Below are 17582 nucleotides of genomic sequence, written 5' to 3' on the forward strand. Positions count from 1 at the left end.
AGCAGCTGCTCTCCCGTGTGCTATTTCAGGATGCAAATTTCTGAATACACATTATTTTAAGAAAGGAGATGGGAGATAGAAACCTGTGCCTTCTATTTTCTGACTCTGACATTCAGAAAATCCATGTTCTTGACTCACTTCACGTAAAGAGATAAGGGAATGACGCAAGCTAGCCGACTGCTGGGGACTGGTCCCTAGAGGCCCCTCCCAGCGGCGATCAGGATGCATCATTTAGGGAAGAAAAGCTCCCTCCTTACCTTGAGATAATCCCAAGGAAGAGAAAAGCAAACAGTAAGACGGAAAAGCAAGGCTCCTGCATCCGACTTACTCAAGGCAAAGCAGGAGGAATATGAGGCTTTAAATCATGAGGTTCCTGATGACAAGAGGTCCCTTGAGAAAGAAAGCCAAGAATAAGTGGGCGGTGCATGAAAAAAGTTTGCGTGAATAGACGGATGAATGAGCCAATGAACCCGGAGGCTCTGAACCGTGGCGGACTCACCTGACCCTTGGTACGTCTCTAGTGAAGGAAACTGCAAGAATCTATGGAGAACCTTAAAAAGAAGGAGGGTGTTTAGTGTGGTGCCTTAGCAGTGGCCTCTGTGCAGGGGCAGCTAGAGCCGTGTGTGGACCAGCTATATCATGTGGCCCAGGAAAACCTGTGGAAAAGTGATTCCCGTTGCTGCCTCAAACCCACGAACAGAGTCCCCGGGGTGGAGCCCAGAAGCTGTATGTGATCAGCTCCCAGCTGCTTCTCACATAGGCCAGCCAGACTTGGCCAATCGCCAGATTAGCATTAAAAACTACTATTCTGGATGACGTCACAAAGACCTTTCCAGCCTCAGGATTCTATGACTGTAAAAAGGAGACATCGGGGTGAAGAAATCTAGGCTAGAGTGTTCATTCTTTGCACATTTATTGAGCACATACTGCACACCAACCACTGGGAATGTAACAGGGGTTTTATTTATTTATTTATTTTTACCAGGTGCTGAGGATTGAACCCAGTGCCTCACAGGTGTGAGGCAAGCACTTTACCACTGAGCTACAACCCCAGCCCAAACAGGGGGTTAAAAAGAAAGCACAGACATGTTGCTCTGGATCCTGGCTGAGCAGGAACATCTTGATCTCCAGAGAAAACCAACAGAAATTTACCCCACGATTAACAAGACCATCAGAGAGGATGAGCATTAAAGAAAAAAATTTGTTTTGCCTTTCACAGAATAAAAGTAAGTCCTTAGATGTGTAATGCCTTACTTTAATTGTTTTTATACACAGCATTCACCCAGTGAGGTAGTTATTGGTTATTATCTTCATTGCCTAAAAGAGAAAACTGAGGCTTAGAAAAGTTACATGACTTCCCCGAGGGTCGCTTGGCTTGTAAGTAGGGGCACCAGGAATCCAATCCAGGATTTGAAACCCCTGACGTACGTAGTGCTAGCTTCACTATTCCCTAGAGATTCTTCCACTGTGGGGTTTAGTTTGCATGTCCCTATGAAACTATCGATGGCTTTCCATACTTTATCTGAGAGATGACATCATCTCCCGAGTCAAGGGAAAGGTCTACCTCGTTGGAAAAGTAAATCCCAGATGTACAGGGAGGGGACAGCTGGTGAACCAGCTCTGACACTTCCCCAGGTTCATCTTCCTTTGGTGAAATTTCCAAGGTGTGCTTCTTAACGCCGGCCCAACAGGCAGACCTGAGAGGAGAGCTTTGAAACACTCTCCAGCTCTAACCTCATCCCAGAGGCCCTTGGTCCTCACCGCGTGTTAGAGGCTGTGGCGGGTAGAAGTGTGGGCTGGAAAGAGGTGTATTCTCTTCTGAGTCCCAATATCGCTGAGTATCGCCTTCTATGGCCACAGGTGGGATTGGACAGCAGATCTTGAGAGACGCTCGTTAGGCCCAAATGCCATTGCTGTGTCACTATGAGGGATGCAGAGGAGGAGTCTGTGTGCAGACAGCAGAGAAATCCAGAGACGCTGGCTTTGCTGTGTGAGTGGTGGTAACAAATCAAGAGATGATGGCAAACAAGGAATGGGGTGTCCCCCGGGGCCCCCAGAGGCACAGCCCTGTCGACACCTTGATTTCAGCCCAGGGACGCAGGTTCCAAACTTGTACCTTCAAAATTGGGAGAGAAAAAAATTTCTGTTGGGGGCTGGGGTTGTGGCTCAGTGGTAGAGCGCTCGCCTAGCATGCGTGAGGCACGTAAATATAAAATAAAGACATTGTGTCCACCCATAATTAAAAAATAAATTTTTTTTTTTTTTAAATTCTGTTGTTTTTGGCACTGAGATGGTGGTTGCTGCGGCAGCCACGGGGGATAAACACAAAGTTCTGGAGAAGTCTGGCTAGAAAAAAGCCCCATTCAGTGGCTTAACCCAACATCCCCCCAACTTATTTGATCATGGCACTCCCCCCCCCCCATCAGGCTTATTAATAGCCAAACCAAACACACATTACACGCAACCCACTTTGGAAAATGCTGCCTGAGGGAAATCTTTTGCTAATTACTAGGGCCACCTCTGCTGGTCTGTGGAGAGAGATGCTTCCATTTAATGTTCTGGCCAAACAAGAGCCAGGGGCCTGGCCGGCCCACCCTGTAGCACAGCTGAGACCAAGGAGAATATTTAAATAGGATTTTCCTGAAGGCTGGGGATTACAGAAGGAGGAAGTCAGAAAGGACACAAGGATGCAAAATAACATAAAACTGGATGATCTTGGGGCCAAAGGGCTTGGGGGCAGGCGGTGATGACTTGGGCTTGCTACAGGGGTGCTACCCTGTCCAGCCCTGGCCTCTGCCATGAGGCCAGACATCTATGGACCTCGACATCGAGGACCACCTCAGGAAAGGAGGCCAGGGCCAGGGCCAGCATCTGCACTCCCCAGGCTTGCTTTGCAGGAGTCACAGGGAATCCCATGAATGGGAAAGGCAGAGTTTACGATGGGCCCCCCTCCCAGCCTGGCTTCCCGGACACCCGCGTGTCGCCGTGACTATTATGGTTATTTTACACACCTCTTTCACATGAGCGGTTGGCCATAAAGATGCACTTGTTTTGCTTTATTGCCATTTGCCTTATGTAGGCCATTAAGACTTCACCGCTCAGGCAAGGAGGTTTCATTTTATTTTTAAATAAGAAGGTTCTATGACTTCAAGACATTCGCAAGCTGGGAGAGCGAAGGAGTCGCATCCTGGCCGTTGAACAAGGGGGTCATGATGACATTCCAAAAGTCCTTTCATGGGTTGGCCTGAGACATCTTAGGGGGGAAAAAAAAAAACCAGAAAGAGAGCGGAGGATAACAGCATGATGGAAAGAACGTTTAGAGAAGGAGGAGCCCATGGAGGACATGCGACAGACACACACAGGAAAGTAGCTGCCAGCTCAAGAGTCCAGGCTTCCGAGCCATGACTTCAAGGCAGCCTGCCACGCTCCACAAGGAGCTGATTCCTTCTGACAAGGAAGGAAAAGGGGCGGAGGCAGCCGCCTCCCCGGCTCCGCGCCCTGGTGACATTGCATGGACGTCCTTTAGGATGGGGAGCCTGGCCAGGGAGCCCTATTGATATCCATCATGTGCCCAGGCGGCCTCCCTGTAATCGACTCTAAAAGCACTCACAAAAGCCTTAGTAAGCGGAGGGTGAGGTTGCGTGTCTGTTCTTGGGATCTGAGTAGAGTCCTTTTTTTCAAAGAGTGACCTCAGGCTCCTACCAGGCCACTTTCTTCCCCGAAACTGCCTCGTCGCTTTATTAATAAGCTGAACAGGTGGAGGGTGGTGATAGCTCTGAAGACGTTTCTATAAAGTAATGGAAGAGGAAACCACCTCTTCCCGCCAGGGCAAAGGATGGCCAGCTCTCCCCAGGCAGCATTAAAGAAAGGAGGAGAGTGCATTCTTGGGCTTGGCAGGGTGGAAATACCACTCTGGGGCTGAACTGCACCCCACCTCCTCCCCTCTGGCTGAGCCTCGCAGCTTTGGGGATGCTCCCTGGGACCGAGACAGCTGGAAGCAGGTGGACCCGCACAGATAAAAGAGCCCACCCCGCTTTGGAAGCATGAACACAATCCCCACTAACCTTTATAGGAGGCATTTATTCTCTTCCAGCCATTGTCTCTGCCTCTCCGAAGCCCTGGATGGAGCCAGCACTGTAAATACCAAAGTGCCGATTAAAAACGGAGGCCTGCAGCCCAGCTGTGCCCAAGTCCCGGGGTGTGCAGTGGGACCGCCATGGAGGGGAAGGAACCGGACTCTAATGGACCCCCTTGGGGATCACCTGCCTCCACACACAGCTCCCTGCAATCATCACTGACCCAAAATGGGACCATCTGACAGGGAATGAGCTGTTCAGTCCACAGACAGAGCCAGCGCCATATGGAACCGGCATTCCAATTGCACACGGCAATACATAAAAACAATCCAGGATGCTAACTCTATTTCCCTGGCAATCGAGTTTAACTAGCACCGGGCTTGCTATAATCAGATTCTGCTGCTGTATTTATTAAATATAAGTTGCTAAACATATGGCCCAAGAGTTGGGTAATAGGACGCGGAGTCTGGCTTAGCAGGGGCATCATTTTTCAGTTCTGCCCTCAGGTATTTGAGGCCAGCAGCCGTCATCAGCCTATCACGGTTCAGAGCCTGTGAAGAATGGCTCTTCCCAGTCACAGCCATGGCTTCTCCTAATGGTATCTAGTTGGTTAGAAATGACAGCCACAGAGGTCACGATCATACTTCCAATGCAGTGCCATATAGCTCTGACTCCTCTTTAGTCAGCCAACAATTTAGTGAGTACCTATTATGTACCGCATCCAGAGCTAGGACTTAAAGAAACTCAACTGAGCAAATTATGGGCATGACACCAGCCTATTCAGTCTAAGGTGAAGAAAGGCTAGGAAAATATAAATTTAGTTCCAGGGTGGTTTGTACCGTAAAAGAAACTGGCACGGTTTAAAATATCCAAACCTTACACAAAACATAGAGATTTGTTTATTTCACAAGGGCAGAGATTGAAGTCAGGGATTTAGACTGTCCAAGGCTAGAATGGCAGCCGTAGAAAAACCCTCTGCTCCCCTGAGCCTTGTGGCCCATCCACAGTGTGAGGTGCTATCAGACAATGAGAGCCTGCTGGCAGATCAGGGCAGACCCTCCCACAACTCGGAGCTCACCCCATGACGGATGACCCTGCTACAGCACTTTCTCTTTATTAATTATCTGAACGGTGGTCCTCATTATTTATGGTCCACTGTGCAGAACTCAGGCTCACTAGAAATGCATTGGAAAGTGTAATGGTAAAGAGTGGCAGATTAAACACACCTGCGTATCTTTGCACCTCCTGAAGCTCTAGGAAGATGACGATAAGGGAATTTTTAAGAAGGCTGCATACATTCATAAGAATGAAAAAAAAAAAACAGAAGGAGAAAAATAGCCACAGAATTTGAGAGCTAGGAACAGATGAACAAGTGGTAATGAACTTCACATGCTGGAACCAAAGTCTAGAGAGGGAAAAGTCCAGAAGCAAGCAGGTCTTCACCCCAGAAGCCCAGAAAAACCTATGAAATGTGAGCCCAAAATAGTCCTGGGAGGAATCGTGCAGGCAGAAATAAAAAATGGGAATGTTTGCTAAATGTCTGATCAGAAGAAAATAGGTCCCTGGGTCCTCTCTACTATTCTGCAAGACTAGTAGGTGACTGTCAGCCCCAGCCCTGGTGGAGGACTAGACCTGGCATCTCTAAAGAGGGACTTCAGGCTCAGGGACATGGGCTGAACTCAGCCCATGGACCTTGGCCTGGATCCTGCTCAGTTCTAAGAACACTCTGGGGCTACCAGGCATGTACCATGAGGTCAGAGATGAAGTTGCCCAATTCTGGGGGTGCTATATCAAAGTGCCCGGCAGAAGCCTGCCAGAAAGCCAGGTGCAAACACTCGGCACATCCAATCAGCACGTCATGCCATGATTTCAGGAAAGCCTTTAGCATATAAGAGCAACCAACAAAACTAACTGCAAACAGGAATGAAAGCACAAACAGAGGCAAAACAGGAAGGAGGAAAATATTTTCAAGAAAAAGTCCTGTTATTGTTATCTTCGGACAGACGGGAGAGGCCACCGCCTAGATGACAATGAAGTTGGTGTGTGCCCAGCACTTCCTGGTGCTGGCTCTGCTCCCAGTGCTTTCAGAGCAGCATGAAGAGTCGTCAGCACCATCCTGCACAAAGTGACTGTTGTGTTGCTCCATTTTACAGCTGGGAAAATGGAGCCACATAGGGTGTAAGTAGGTATCAATGCCACCCAGCTGGTTCAGCAGATGAGCTGCAGTTGGTACCAAGGCGATCGGCTTCCCCAGTTTATAATGTCAACCACCGTGCAAATGATGCTGCAAATGAGGGGCCCTACGAAGGGACATTGAGATAACAAAGAGAAGCGACTGGGAATTAAAACTACAGTTGCAGATGAAATATTTATTCTGCAAAAGGTAGAAAATATTTCAGAGAGAGAGAGAGAGAGAGAGAGAGAGAGAGAGAGAGAGAGAGAGAGAGAGAGAGAGAGAAAGGAGAGAATATACAAAATTAAAAAAAAAATTATACTCCTCTGCAAAAATCTAGAGGATCAACCTTCAGCAGGTTGGTCCCTGAAAGGTAGATGTTTTAGCAAAAGGAAATGCGAATACAGAGGGAATGAAAATATCAGAAAATTAATTAAAGAAAATATCCCAGAACTGAAAGGTCCAACTGAAAGGTCCGAGCAGCACTCGGTACTTGTCCAGTATTATGAATGAACAAGAATTTAGGGACACATTATGACACCTCAGGCTGCTAGGGAACTGAGAACAGCATCATGCTTTCCAAAGACAAAAAAAAAAAAAAAAAAACGAGTTAAAAATAAAAGACTGGCATTCAAACCATCTTCCTTTCTCAATAACACATGGGAAATCAGGAGGCTACAGGAGACGTCTTCAAGCTTTGGAGGGAAAACAATTCCTAGGCTCCATCACGGAGAATATGAAGGGTTTTCTCAGATACAAAATCATCTAAAATGTATCTTCAACCCAGGTACCTTTCAGGAAAGGCGCTGGACAATACGAGAAGAAATCATAAGGAGGGGGAGTTGGGATTCAGAAAATCAGGGACCCACCTAGAGATGAGTGTAAGGGACCTGAGGACAACAGCAAAGGACCGTCCCGGAGGGCCGCTGGGGAGCTGACCTGGGCAGCAGCCAGAAATGGCCACCCAGGGCGACACTCCAGGGGGCTGTGGCCAAGAAAAATGGAGAAACCAACAGACTACCTGATGTGCTGAGAATATAAAGCTCTAGATGAATTAGAGGTAGTTGGGAGTGTAACTGAGTGAAAAGAAAATTTAGGCAAATTATTAACTAACTTCAGGGGGGAAAATTATACAAGAAAAAAAATCACATTCATCCCTGTGACTCAGCAATGTGAGCATGTGATTTCCACTCTCAAAGTAATGTGACCGATGCATAGTAACCTAATTAGAAATCGTGATATAACCATAGCCAGAAAATGGAGAGGGAATAGAAGCGTATGTGTGCACACATGTGTGTGCATGTGTGTGTGTGTGTCTGTGTGTCTGTGTGTGAGACAGAGAGAGAGAAAGGTTGTGGATACATGCATTGGGGGCCAAATGAGAATATTTTAAAACAGGAAAATCAATAGATCATGCCTAAAATTGAAAAATCTAGCAGTGTAAGCATGTTATTTAAAATTATTGAGACAACTACCAAAGGAACCATTAAAATAATTGAAAGCAATTGCTTCTGGTATCTAGGGTTGGGGCAGGACACTGAGGATCACAGAACAGTTTGAATTTTTTGAACTACGGGCACCTTGTAGAAAATTAAACTATTAAAAAAGAGAGAGAGAGAGAGAACTCTGATTGTCTTCCTGAAGGCAGCAGTCGATGCACACTACAGGGTCATATTTCACTGAGCTGATCCAGGTCCTTGAGAGGGGCAGCTGCTCCCCACCAGTTACTGGAGAAGGCACCCAGCTTGCCAGGCTCAGATTCCACCTGCCCTGGGCTGCAGCTTGTCTGGCCTGGGTGATTGCCTAGGATCGTCTAGGATTTTGCCAGCCATGAATGCTGAGAAACCCACTCTAGCAGATCCTAAGGGAGGCACAGGATGTGCTGAGCAAGCAGGATTCAGCGTGAAGCACAGCCTGCTCTCCCAAGGATGAAGGGCTGTGCTCACTCCATGCTTTCCCTCTGTGCACATTGTTTCCCGGCAACAGTTCTGTTTAGGGAAGGAGGGCAGAGGTTTCCAGAGAAATGGGGAAGGAGTCACTTTTCTTACTGGTTTCAATTCAACCCTGTCAAATGGCTTTACTTCTTAACCCTATAAATCAGTAAGTCAAACCGTAAAAGTTGAATTGTGTAGCCGGGCGCGATGGTGCATGCCTGTAATCCCAGCAGCTCAGGAGGCTGAGGCAGGAGGACTGCAAGTTCAAAGCCAGCCACAGCAATTTAGCGAGGTCCTGAGCTGCTTATTGAGACCTTATCTTAAAATAAAAATATAAACAATGGGCTGGGGATGCGGTTCAGAGGTTAAAAAAAAATTGTGTAACAAAACCAGATGCTAGAGATAGACACAAAAGCAGCCAGTGAGGCTCACACAAAGACAGGGAGTTTGCAAGGCCCAGGCGCATACTTTCATGCAAGCACCCTCAATAGCTCCCAGGAGGTCAAGGACCTGGGGACCACACCATGTCCCGAATGAATGGCGTTCCCCTTGCAAATCCAACTTCACTGTAATTAGGATCAAAACCAAAACAGAGCTCCACTTCACACGTCTCTGTCACCATCCCTGATGGGTGAACGCTGCTGTTCGTGTTGTTCCCCGGCAAAAGAGGAAACTGGGTGAGGATGGGGTGGGGGGCGGATTTCTCCCATCACAGCCGCAGTCCCTTCCCTTCCCTTTCTGGATCTCACGTTTTCCTTTCCATGCTCTCTGGCGCTCAAACACAGCCAGACACCAGCCCGAGTAGCGCTGTGGAGGAAGCCCCTTCTCTGGCTTAAGGTTCCCAATGAAGGGACACTAATCCAAGTTCACTTCCTGGGGGAGAGGAACGACCTTGGCTGGCGGTGTGGGTCCTGTCGGGAGAAGCAATCGAGTCTAAGTGGACCAGCACCTTCTTGGCTCTGGTTGGGGCGGCACCTGCTCAGTGGGAGGTTCCTTCTCTGCTTCTTCTTGGGGTAAATTTCAGACCTAGTTTCACCTGGGGAGACCCCCGTCTCCGAATTAGGTGAGGAGTTTCATCATGAGGTCCACGCACAAGCCCAAGTTCCAGGGACCTTCTAATCCAGTCCCCACCCGGCAGTCAGGTTGCCATTTTGGCCTCCAGCTGCCTGTTGTCCCCTCATCCCTCTGCAGTGTCACTCATGGGTCCCACCAGGCTGTTATTAGTTTCTGGAACATGACAAACTGCTTTCTCCCCCAGAGCCACCACGGCTGCTGCCTCCTGGGCCTTCACTGATTTGATCCTCAGCCTCACAACTCTGTACGGCTGGATCCTCACCTTTCAGCCCCAACTCAGCACCTCCTCAGGGCCGCCTCCCCAGACCTCTCCATCTAGGGTGGGCGCATCTCCACTGGCCTTCCCAGTGACAGCTCCCCTTGTGGTATCCTTATGGCACTGGTCACAATATGTAGATTCTTATTGATTTTTTGCTTTCTGGTGCTATAGTGTGTAGGGTTTCCCTCTACAACAAAAGCTACCGGGGTGCAAGGACCCTATCTTGTTCTTTATTGTGTCTCCAGCACCTACCGTAACATCTTGCACAAGGTAAGTCCTCAATTAATGACTTCTGAACCAATCGATGAAGTTAATATTTTCTACAAAAGGTGCTTAGCTCAGATTTTAAGCACAGGATAGCTTTGTAGTTCGACAAGTAACTTTCCTTCAAGAGCTCCTGTTCCTGTGTGCTTGCTCCTAGTGGCTCTGGTCTACAGCATGCTCACAGCACAGGGCTTCCCTTACCAGCCACGCAGAGGTACCTGGCTCTCGCCTGCCTCACGCTGCCTAATCTACCACCTCCTCCCCTCACATCACCCCTGAGATCTGGATCCTCCTGGCAGACTCTATTAGAATCCAGCCACCATTTAGTTACATCTTGCTGCTTTATGTCATTCACATCTATCTTTTGGGGTGTCCCACTTCCCTCCTTCCTTCCCATTTCCTATCTACATTCAGTTTTGATTTTGTAACCCTTTCTCTCTCTCTCTCTCTCTCCCTCTCTCTCTCTCTCTCTCTCTCTCCCCCTCCCTCCCTCTCTCTCTCTCTCTGCCCCAAGGGAATCTATACCAAGGCCTCTCCACCCCTCCTCCAATCTAGAGATCATTTTTTTTCTTGGTACTTCTCTTTCAGGGCTTCACAGCACTTTGCACTTAAAAATTAATACCTGTATACCTTTACAGATTTTAAAAAGTCATGAAGACACTACATTTATATTTCATTAGAATAACCCTCACCTACAGTCCAGGTGGCCTCTCTGGAATCTCTATCCACAGCTGCAGGAAGCTTCTATGCCACCTCTCCAAGGACTGAGCTGGAAAGTAGCACGGAGGTCAAAGGACTCCCTCTGGAGCCAGAAGTCTTGATGATCTTCTGCCTTAGATGTCCCAGCTAGGACAAGGACAAAGAGCAAAGCAAATCACAGCAGATTTTATCCTCATGAGATTTTAAGTTTGGTACCACTAAACTTGACCTCCGTGGCTCCTAGGTGGATCACAATCCTTCTCAGGCTTTTCTGAAGCTAACGTGCGCTGTCCACTTGACAGGTTTCACCCATGGTGACACATGCACCCTTTACAGCCAGGCATGCAGAGTGACTGGTTTTTTTGTTTTTGTTTTTGTTTTTAATAAATTTTTTAGTTGTAGACAGATGCAATACCTTTATTTATTTTTTATGTGGTGCTGAGGATCGAACCCAGCGTCTCCCATGTGCCAGACAAATGCTCTACCATTGATTGACAACCCCAGTCCACACATAGTGACTTTTCAGTCAACGATGGACCACATACACAATCGATGGCAGTCCCATGAGATTGTAATGGAGCTGAAACACTCTACTGCCTAGTGGCAACACATCGACCCTGACATGGCAGCAGGACGCTCCGCTCACGTGACTGTGTGAGGCTGGTGTGAAAAAGTCCACTGTGCTGCCAGATGTACAAAGTTATATCACACATCATCCCACATACTATGTAATGACGCTTGCAATGACAATAAATGACTCCGTTACTGGTTTGTGTATTTACTACGCTGTGTGTTTCAACATTATTCTAGAGTATACTCTCTGTTCTTATAAGAAATTAAAGGTAACCAGCCTGCCCTGTCCCACCAGCAGCAGCCTCATGAATCACATGTTGAGGTCACCACGTTGAATGATTGACCTACACCATCGAGGTTTAGGAAACTATGTCCCCTGAGGGTCACATAATGACAAAATTGTTAGGATGAGTTTCTTAGTACATATCCCCCTCGTTAAGAAACATATGCCTGTATATATGAATGAGCATGTGAGTGTATATATATATATATATATGAAACTTATTTAAGGCAGAGATGTAAATGGCCATTGGAATAGACATTCGATGCAAATAGTGTTTCAAATTAGAACTTCTTTGTGGTGTTTTCTTAGCTCATTCCTTCCTAAGAAGATTTGTCTAGGGACAGATATGTCCATAAAGACTTTCCTGGACATCAGGACATTCTTGTTCTTCTTATCCTCAACTACTGTGGATGGACCTAGGCAGCACAGAGGCTTTAAAGTGGGAGCTGGTTTGGAAAATTCTGACTTGAACATAAATGGGCATATAGGGCACATCTAGTGATGCCCAGGGAGTCTGGGAGGGTCTTAAACTGCTAGTTGAGTTCATGTTCTCCCTGGAGAAAGCACATGGCAAGACAAATGTATTCTATTCTTTCCCTATTTTGCCTTAATCTTAATGTCTTAATCCTGGTATCTAATAAATTGAGCTTAGTTCTACTATATCCAATATTTACAAAGGCAATTTGTAAATATGTATTATTATATGAATAACATATGGAGATACCCATAAAGGGGTGTGTGTGTGTGTGTGTGTGTGTGTGTGTGTGTGTGTGTGTGTGTATGATCCTACATAAAATGCTTGGACCCAGGAAAATGTTCCTAATGTGACAGTTTAGCCTGACGGAAATACTTGAAGTGTCCCATTTATTAAAATCCATTAAGTCTCCTGGTTATAAATCTTGTTAGGAAATACACTGTGGTGATAGTTACAGGTTTATGGAAACAATTCTTAAAAGGAGAAAGTGTGGCTGATGATTTGCTTACGCAAAGCTGTTGCTAGAGGCAACCTGAGTCCCTGATGGCACATGAAGTATTGGTCAGAAAGAGAAAATGGAAGGAGTCCTCAAGAAGGAAAAGACATGGACGTATGTGCAAGGGAATGGTCTCGAGGCTCTGGTACATGATTTTCTCTTTCTTTGCCACCCTATCCTGTAGGGGAGAAGAGATTTCAGGAAGAGTAGAGCTGAGCCCCAGAGATTGAAAAGACAAATAAAATCTGTCCCTCTGATTCAAAAGGAAACTGGGTTTCTAGTAATAAACGGCTACATGCCAAATGAAGACAGGCTTCTGTCCTTCCCCAACCACTCTGCTTCATGAGATTTCCAAGGAGGGACAATCTAAGTACCCCTGGTGTTTAAAGTAGAACTTGGTGAGCTACATACTCGGGTCCTTCTCAGAGCAGTCCCAGGCCTCTTTAACTGAAATCCCGTGGAAGAAAGGACTTCACAAGAAATATCATCCTCAAAGAGCTAGAGAGGACTTCCCAGCACTCTGGCCCCATGAGTCCCCTTGACTTTGGTGCATTTAAGTTCATCTGTCCTTCACTGTGATATGGGGCTGGGGTAGGAGGAGCAGAGAGGGCACGAGGCTGCTCCTGGGCCGAGCACCCACAGCTCAACTGGGATGAGGGCAAAGAAGTCCCTGTGCCTCTGGGAGCAGGGGAAAGCCCCCCGTGGGGCCAAAAGCCTCCATATCTATGTGCCAGCAGAGTGGAGCCTCACCCAGATGATGAAGAGTTCATAACAAAGGAAGGAGGCAATTTTAATCAAGGAATGAGGATACGATGAGAATTAGATTACCATAATTTGTGAGAAATGTTCTATAAGAGCTTGTTTTTTTTTTCTGATTAGGCGCATCATCAATAAATTAGAAGTTGATAGCATAAGGTTTCTATATAAAAGTGGCAATAATAAATATGTTTATTTTCAACTAAGGAAAATTTTCTAGAATATAAGTAGCTCTGCCTTGCAATGTTCCTGGCACATGGGAGATCTACTAAATATAAGCTGAATTAATGTGGACCAAAGTTTTAACATCCTGGTCATCTGTTACACTGCCTCCTAGTGGTCGCATCCATAATTGTAAGCAAAGTAAATATATTGGGGAAGGGGGCTTTGTGTTTGTGTGTTTTACCAAGGAATGTATTAATAATGGATTGTATAAATGTGTTTATAGTTATTCTAGATGATTCAATGAGAACACATTTTGAAAGTCCTGTATTAGAATTTATCTTTTAAGATAAAGATAATCAGACTTTACACAACATGCTCTCAGATTTAGAACTCCAATGTTTAAAATGTCCCTTGACTCTGAAGTTCCAAGAGAATTAATGACTTAACAGTCAAAACTTTTCAAAAAATTTAAGGAAATATTCAGTCTCCAGAGTCAGCACAGATCCAGTGGGCTTTCAGAACCACCTTCCCATCAGCAACCACGGACTCTGTTTCTAGCTAAGAGGAGAATGTAGGGGGCTGACACGGGCTTTCTATTTTTCACTTTAATGAATGCTATTTTCGTTTGCTTTAGGGAGCAGCCCCTAAGAAGACTAGTGACAAGATGAAGTTCACTGGTTTGCTTTTTCCCTGACAGGTTCAAAAGTGCCATGCAGGTGGCAAATTAGACTTGGCTTCCCATTAATTGGTAGGAAGAAACTTCCTCTCCTGCTGTTCATATTGTCATTGGCTCCTTCAGCGCACATTGAGGTTCCGTGGAGTTATCATTATTATATTTATCATTGCTGCTGCTGGTGCTGTGGTGGGAAGTAGATCTGAGAAAATGCTGAAGGTCTGATATCAATGAGAAGACTCTCTAAATATGTGTCTTAAAATAGCTAGAAACTTGAGATAACTCTTGCGGGGGGGTGAAGAGCACATCAATTGATAAAAAATCTGGTTGGGGTAATTCTGGATCTGGATAAGAAATGTATGAGATTTTCTTTAAAGAATGTAAAAAAGTAATTCAAATAATAGTCACAATGATAATGATCCAGATGTGTTATCACATATCAAATTCTTACAGTGTAAAGGTGCCATGCATAGTTCTACATATACTCTGTCACTTAGTCTATAGGGTGACCCTAAGGGGTGATTCTTTGAGCCATGAACAGGTGAAGGATTGGCCCAGCTCCATACAGCTTATAAATGGCAAAGCCATGATTCAACCTGCGTTTATCATTGGAAGGCCTACAGCAAAGCACCCACCAGAGTGTAGATGGATCCTTCCTAGGCCATTTCAGTGAACAGAAACAAAGACTACCATGGTGAGCCCAGACAGGGTTTAAACCTAAGGAGGACCACAAAGGGAAGAGGAGGAGAACATGTCTTTCTGAAGCCTGGTGGTCTTTCCAAGGGAGTCAGGGAAGAGGTTATTGACAGACCAACCCTAGATGTGACCATGCAAGTGAGACCGAAGGACACACAGAGCCTTCAGTGCTGAGACGGGCTTGTGATGGCCCTGCTGTAGCTAAACAATATTACCCCCAGTTTCCTTTTTGGTGCATCCCTGGTTAGGATGGACTACAAGAGAGATTATTCCTAGTGCATTGGAGTGTCCCACAGGAGATGGCAGCCACTTTACAATGTACACATACCTTCTCTCAGCCATTCAATCCAACACGAGTCTGGGTGCCACTGCAAAGGGATTTTTGCAGATGGAATTCAAGTCCTAAAATCAGTTGATTTTGATTTCATCAAAAGTAAGATTATCCTGGATGGACCTGATTTAATCAAGTGAAAGCCCTTCAAAGAGGGACTAAGCTCTCCTTGGACAATAACAATTCCAAAGCAACAGAGAAGAAAGAAAAAAAAATAGATAACATTTCTACAATCTGGAACCTCTACTGTCCCCTCATGGTTGAGGATCTGCTGCTCAACCTCACGTCCACGGAGCAGCAGATGGAAGAGCCTTTGTTCACCTTCCCTCTGGATCCTTCCTTCAAGGCTTTCTAAAAGTCACTTATATAAGGAGTTGTCTCTCCAGATTGGAGGGGCACTGGCTGGCACAGCATTCCAGGTGAAAACGGATTTGGGAAAAATTAACATGTCCAGCTGGAAGGCAGGAGGAGTTCTTCCGATGAAGAAACGTATTTTATTAACCCACTCGGGCTGCCCACAAAGCACCGCAGATTGGGGGTGTAAACAATGGAAACTGGTGTTCTCACAGTTCTGGAGATTGGAGTTCAAGGCTGAGGTGCCTGCATGATTGGCTTCTGGTGGGGCCCTTCTGTTGGCTTGCACATAGCTGCCTCCTCGGGTCTTCATATGGCTTTTGTCTCTGTGGGGTGGAGACACATAGCTCAGGCGTCTCATTCTTCTTGTAAGGACACCAGACCTCTTGGATGAGGTCCCACGTTATGACCTTATTTAACTTTAATTGCCTTGTTAAAGGCCCTGTGTCCAGATAAGGTCACGTTGGAGGCCAGAGCATCAACCTATGGATGTGGGGGTACATAATTCAATCTCTAACACATTTGTTAAGAAAAAAAAAAAGAAAAATGTAACCAAAATTAGCCTGCCCGCAGAATGCACCATTTCTGCAGAGGGCTAGTGAGTCCTATTTGATATGTCCTTGCTATCAAGTAATATTCTGCTGTCCAGGTCACCACCAAACACCTCGGAGCGTTCCCCCAGCCTTCCTCCTGCCCTCTGCTTCTCACCTCCCACGTGGAAGTCTTTGGGGTGTCTTCACCATAGGACTGTCCATCCTGGTCCTTGCACTGTTTATAAAGAAGAGTTTGTTGATAGATTTTACTGAAGAATCATAAGACTCCTATGCTTCGACTGTGTCCCCCTAGAGAACACCCACACTTAGAATCACTCCTTTATTCCTCTGCTGTCCCAAGCACTTCCATCCCTAACCTACGGCTACGAGTATTTAATATAATGTCAACTCGTCCCACTCCAGCAGCTCAACCAATATCTCAGACATCACAGAGTGAGTGACCTCCCTTGAAAGAATTCAAATGAAACCTATTTTTCTCCAAAATGATGCTTCCCAGGGAAGGTGGACTGATTCAGAAGAGCACAGAGGGGAGCAAGAGTCAAGCGTAGAGTCACCAAAAACAAGCAGGTATTATTTCCCAAAGACCAGGCTGGTTTTTCAAGAAAGGAGAAATGCAGCAAATTGCGTGTCACTGTCGCCGCCGCTCTTAGTCAGCAAAGAGGGTCAGAAGCCATCCTGACAGCCTGTTGGGACAGTTGGGCTCACGGAACACAGGAACTCCCCCGGCTGCTCATAAACACGGCTCATTTCACACACCATCAAATTAATAATGGGAGGTGGCTTTGCCCTAGCACAGGGGCCTCCCATCCATCAGCTGGCTGTGGGGACCCAAGCCTTGTGCCCTTCCCTCGTTCATTACACCAGCGCCTCTGTCTGGGACTCGCCGAGAATGGTCCCCGGTGGGACTCTTCCACATGGTGCCTGGAAAATGTTCCAGCTGTCCAGTTTGGTGACCGGGGAGTTCAGGGTGATGCCGGCCAACGTGTGTGTTTAGTGAGGAAGATGGCACCTAAGTGCCACCGGTCCCTTTGTGAGTCAGGAGAGGACAGCACTAGCACCACGCTACTGGTGACCTTTGGCAAGAATCATCGCCTCTCAGGAATCCACCTTCCTTCTTTGTGTGGTGGTGGCATTTAACCAGATGCCCGTGAGGCTTGTGCTGGCTCATCGGTGACCACCATCGTCAATTCCTAGCAAGGCCCTCCAACTCTTTTGTATGTTCGATCTTATTTATTCCTCACAACAAATCCATGGAGGCATCATCATCGTCATCCTCAACCTTGTTTTTCCAAGGGAAAAATAAAACCGAGGCACAGTGAAATTAAATAGCCTGCCCCAACTCTCATGCATGTTAAGAGGCAGCGCTAGGACTACACGTGGCCAACTCGCTTCCGACACCTACACCCAGCCACTGTGCTATTCCACCTACTAACAGTGTATTTCAATGGTGTGTTCTATAAAAGCAAAAAAAAAAAAAAAAAAAAAAAAAACAAACCACACAACCCTTGAGACTCCAACACCACGGCCAATATTCAACTGTGGCTTTGTAAAATGGTGGTGGCAGATTTATCATTAGCCATTTATGTTTTGTTTATGTTTCTTGTGACCAACATGGAACCATTGGCCCAGAGTTAGCCCAAAGGCAGGGAGGGAAAGGGGCAGAGCTAATGGCTTCCCCAGGCTCGATCCCTTGCCCTTGGCATTACATGTGGGCCTTTCATCTCTTGAAAATGCTTCACTTCCCAAG

The 17582-nt window shown here is 46.4% G+C and overlaps 1 long non-coding RNA gene across 2 annotated transcripts in view; it reads right to left on the reverse strand.

Moving 5' to 3' along the window:
• Nucleotides 1–941: 941 nt before the first annotated feature.
• Nucleotides 942–17582, reverse strand: part of LOC120887484 (uncharacterized) — a 33661-nt gene continuing 17020 nt past the window's right edge. The window contains exons 1-3 of one of the 2 annotated variants that reach the window (XR_005730751.2): nucleotides 10473–17255; nucleotides 4065–4134; nucleotides 942–2116 (exon numbers count right to left, since the gene is read on the reverse strand). This is a non-coding gene — a long non-coding RNA (uncharacterized LOC120887484). Of the gene's footprint in view, nucleotides 2117–4064; nucleotides 4135–10472; nucleotides 17256–17582 lie in introns of those variants that run through there. The other variant, XR_013426389.1, reaches the window with a different exon arrangement.

Source organism: Ictidomys tridecemlineatus, chromosome 10 (genome assembly GCF_052094955.1).
Source record: "Ictidomys tridecemlineatus isolate mIctTri1 chromosome 10, mIctTri1.hap1, whole genome shotgun sequence".
Lineage (NCBI taxonomy): Eukaryota > Metazoa > Chordata > Mammalia > Rodentia > Sciuridae > Ictidomys > Ictidomys tridecemlineatus.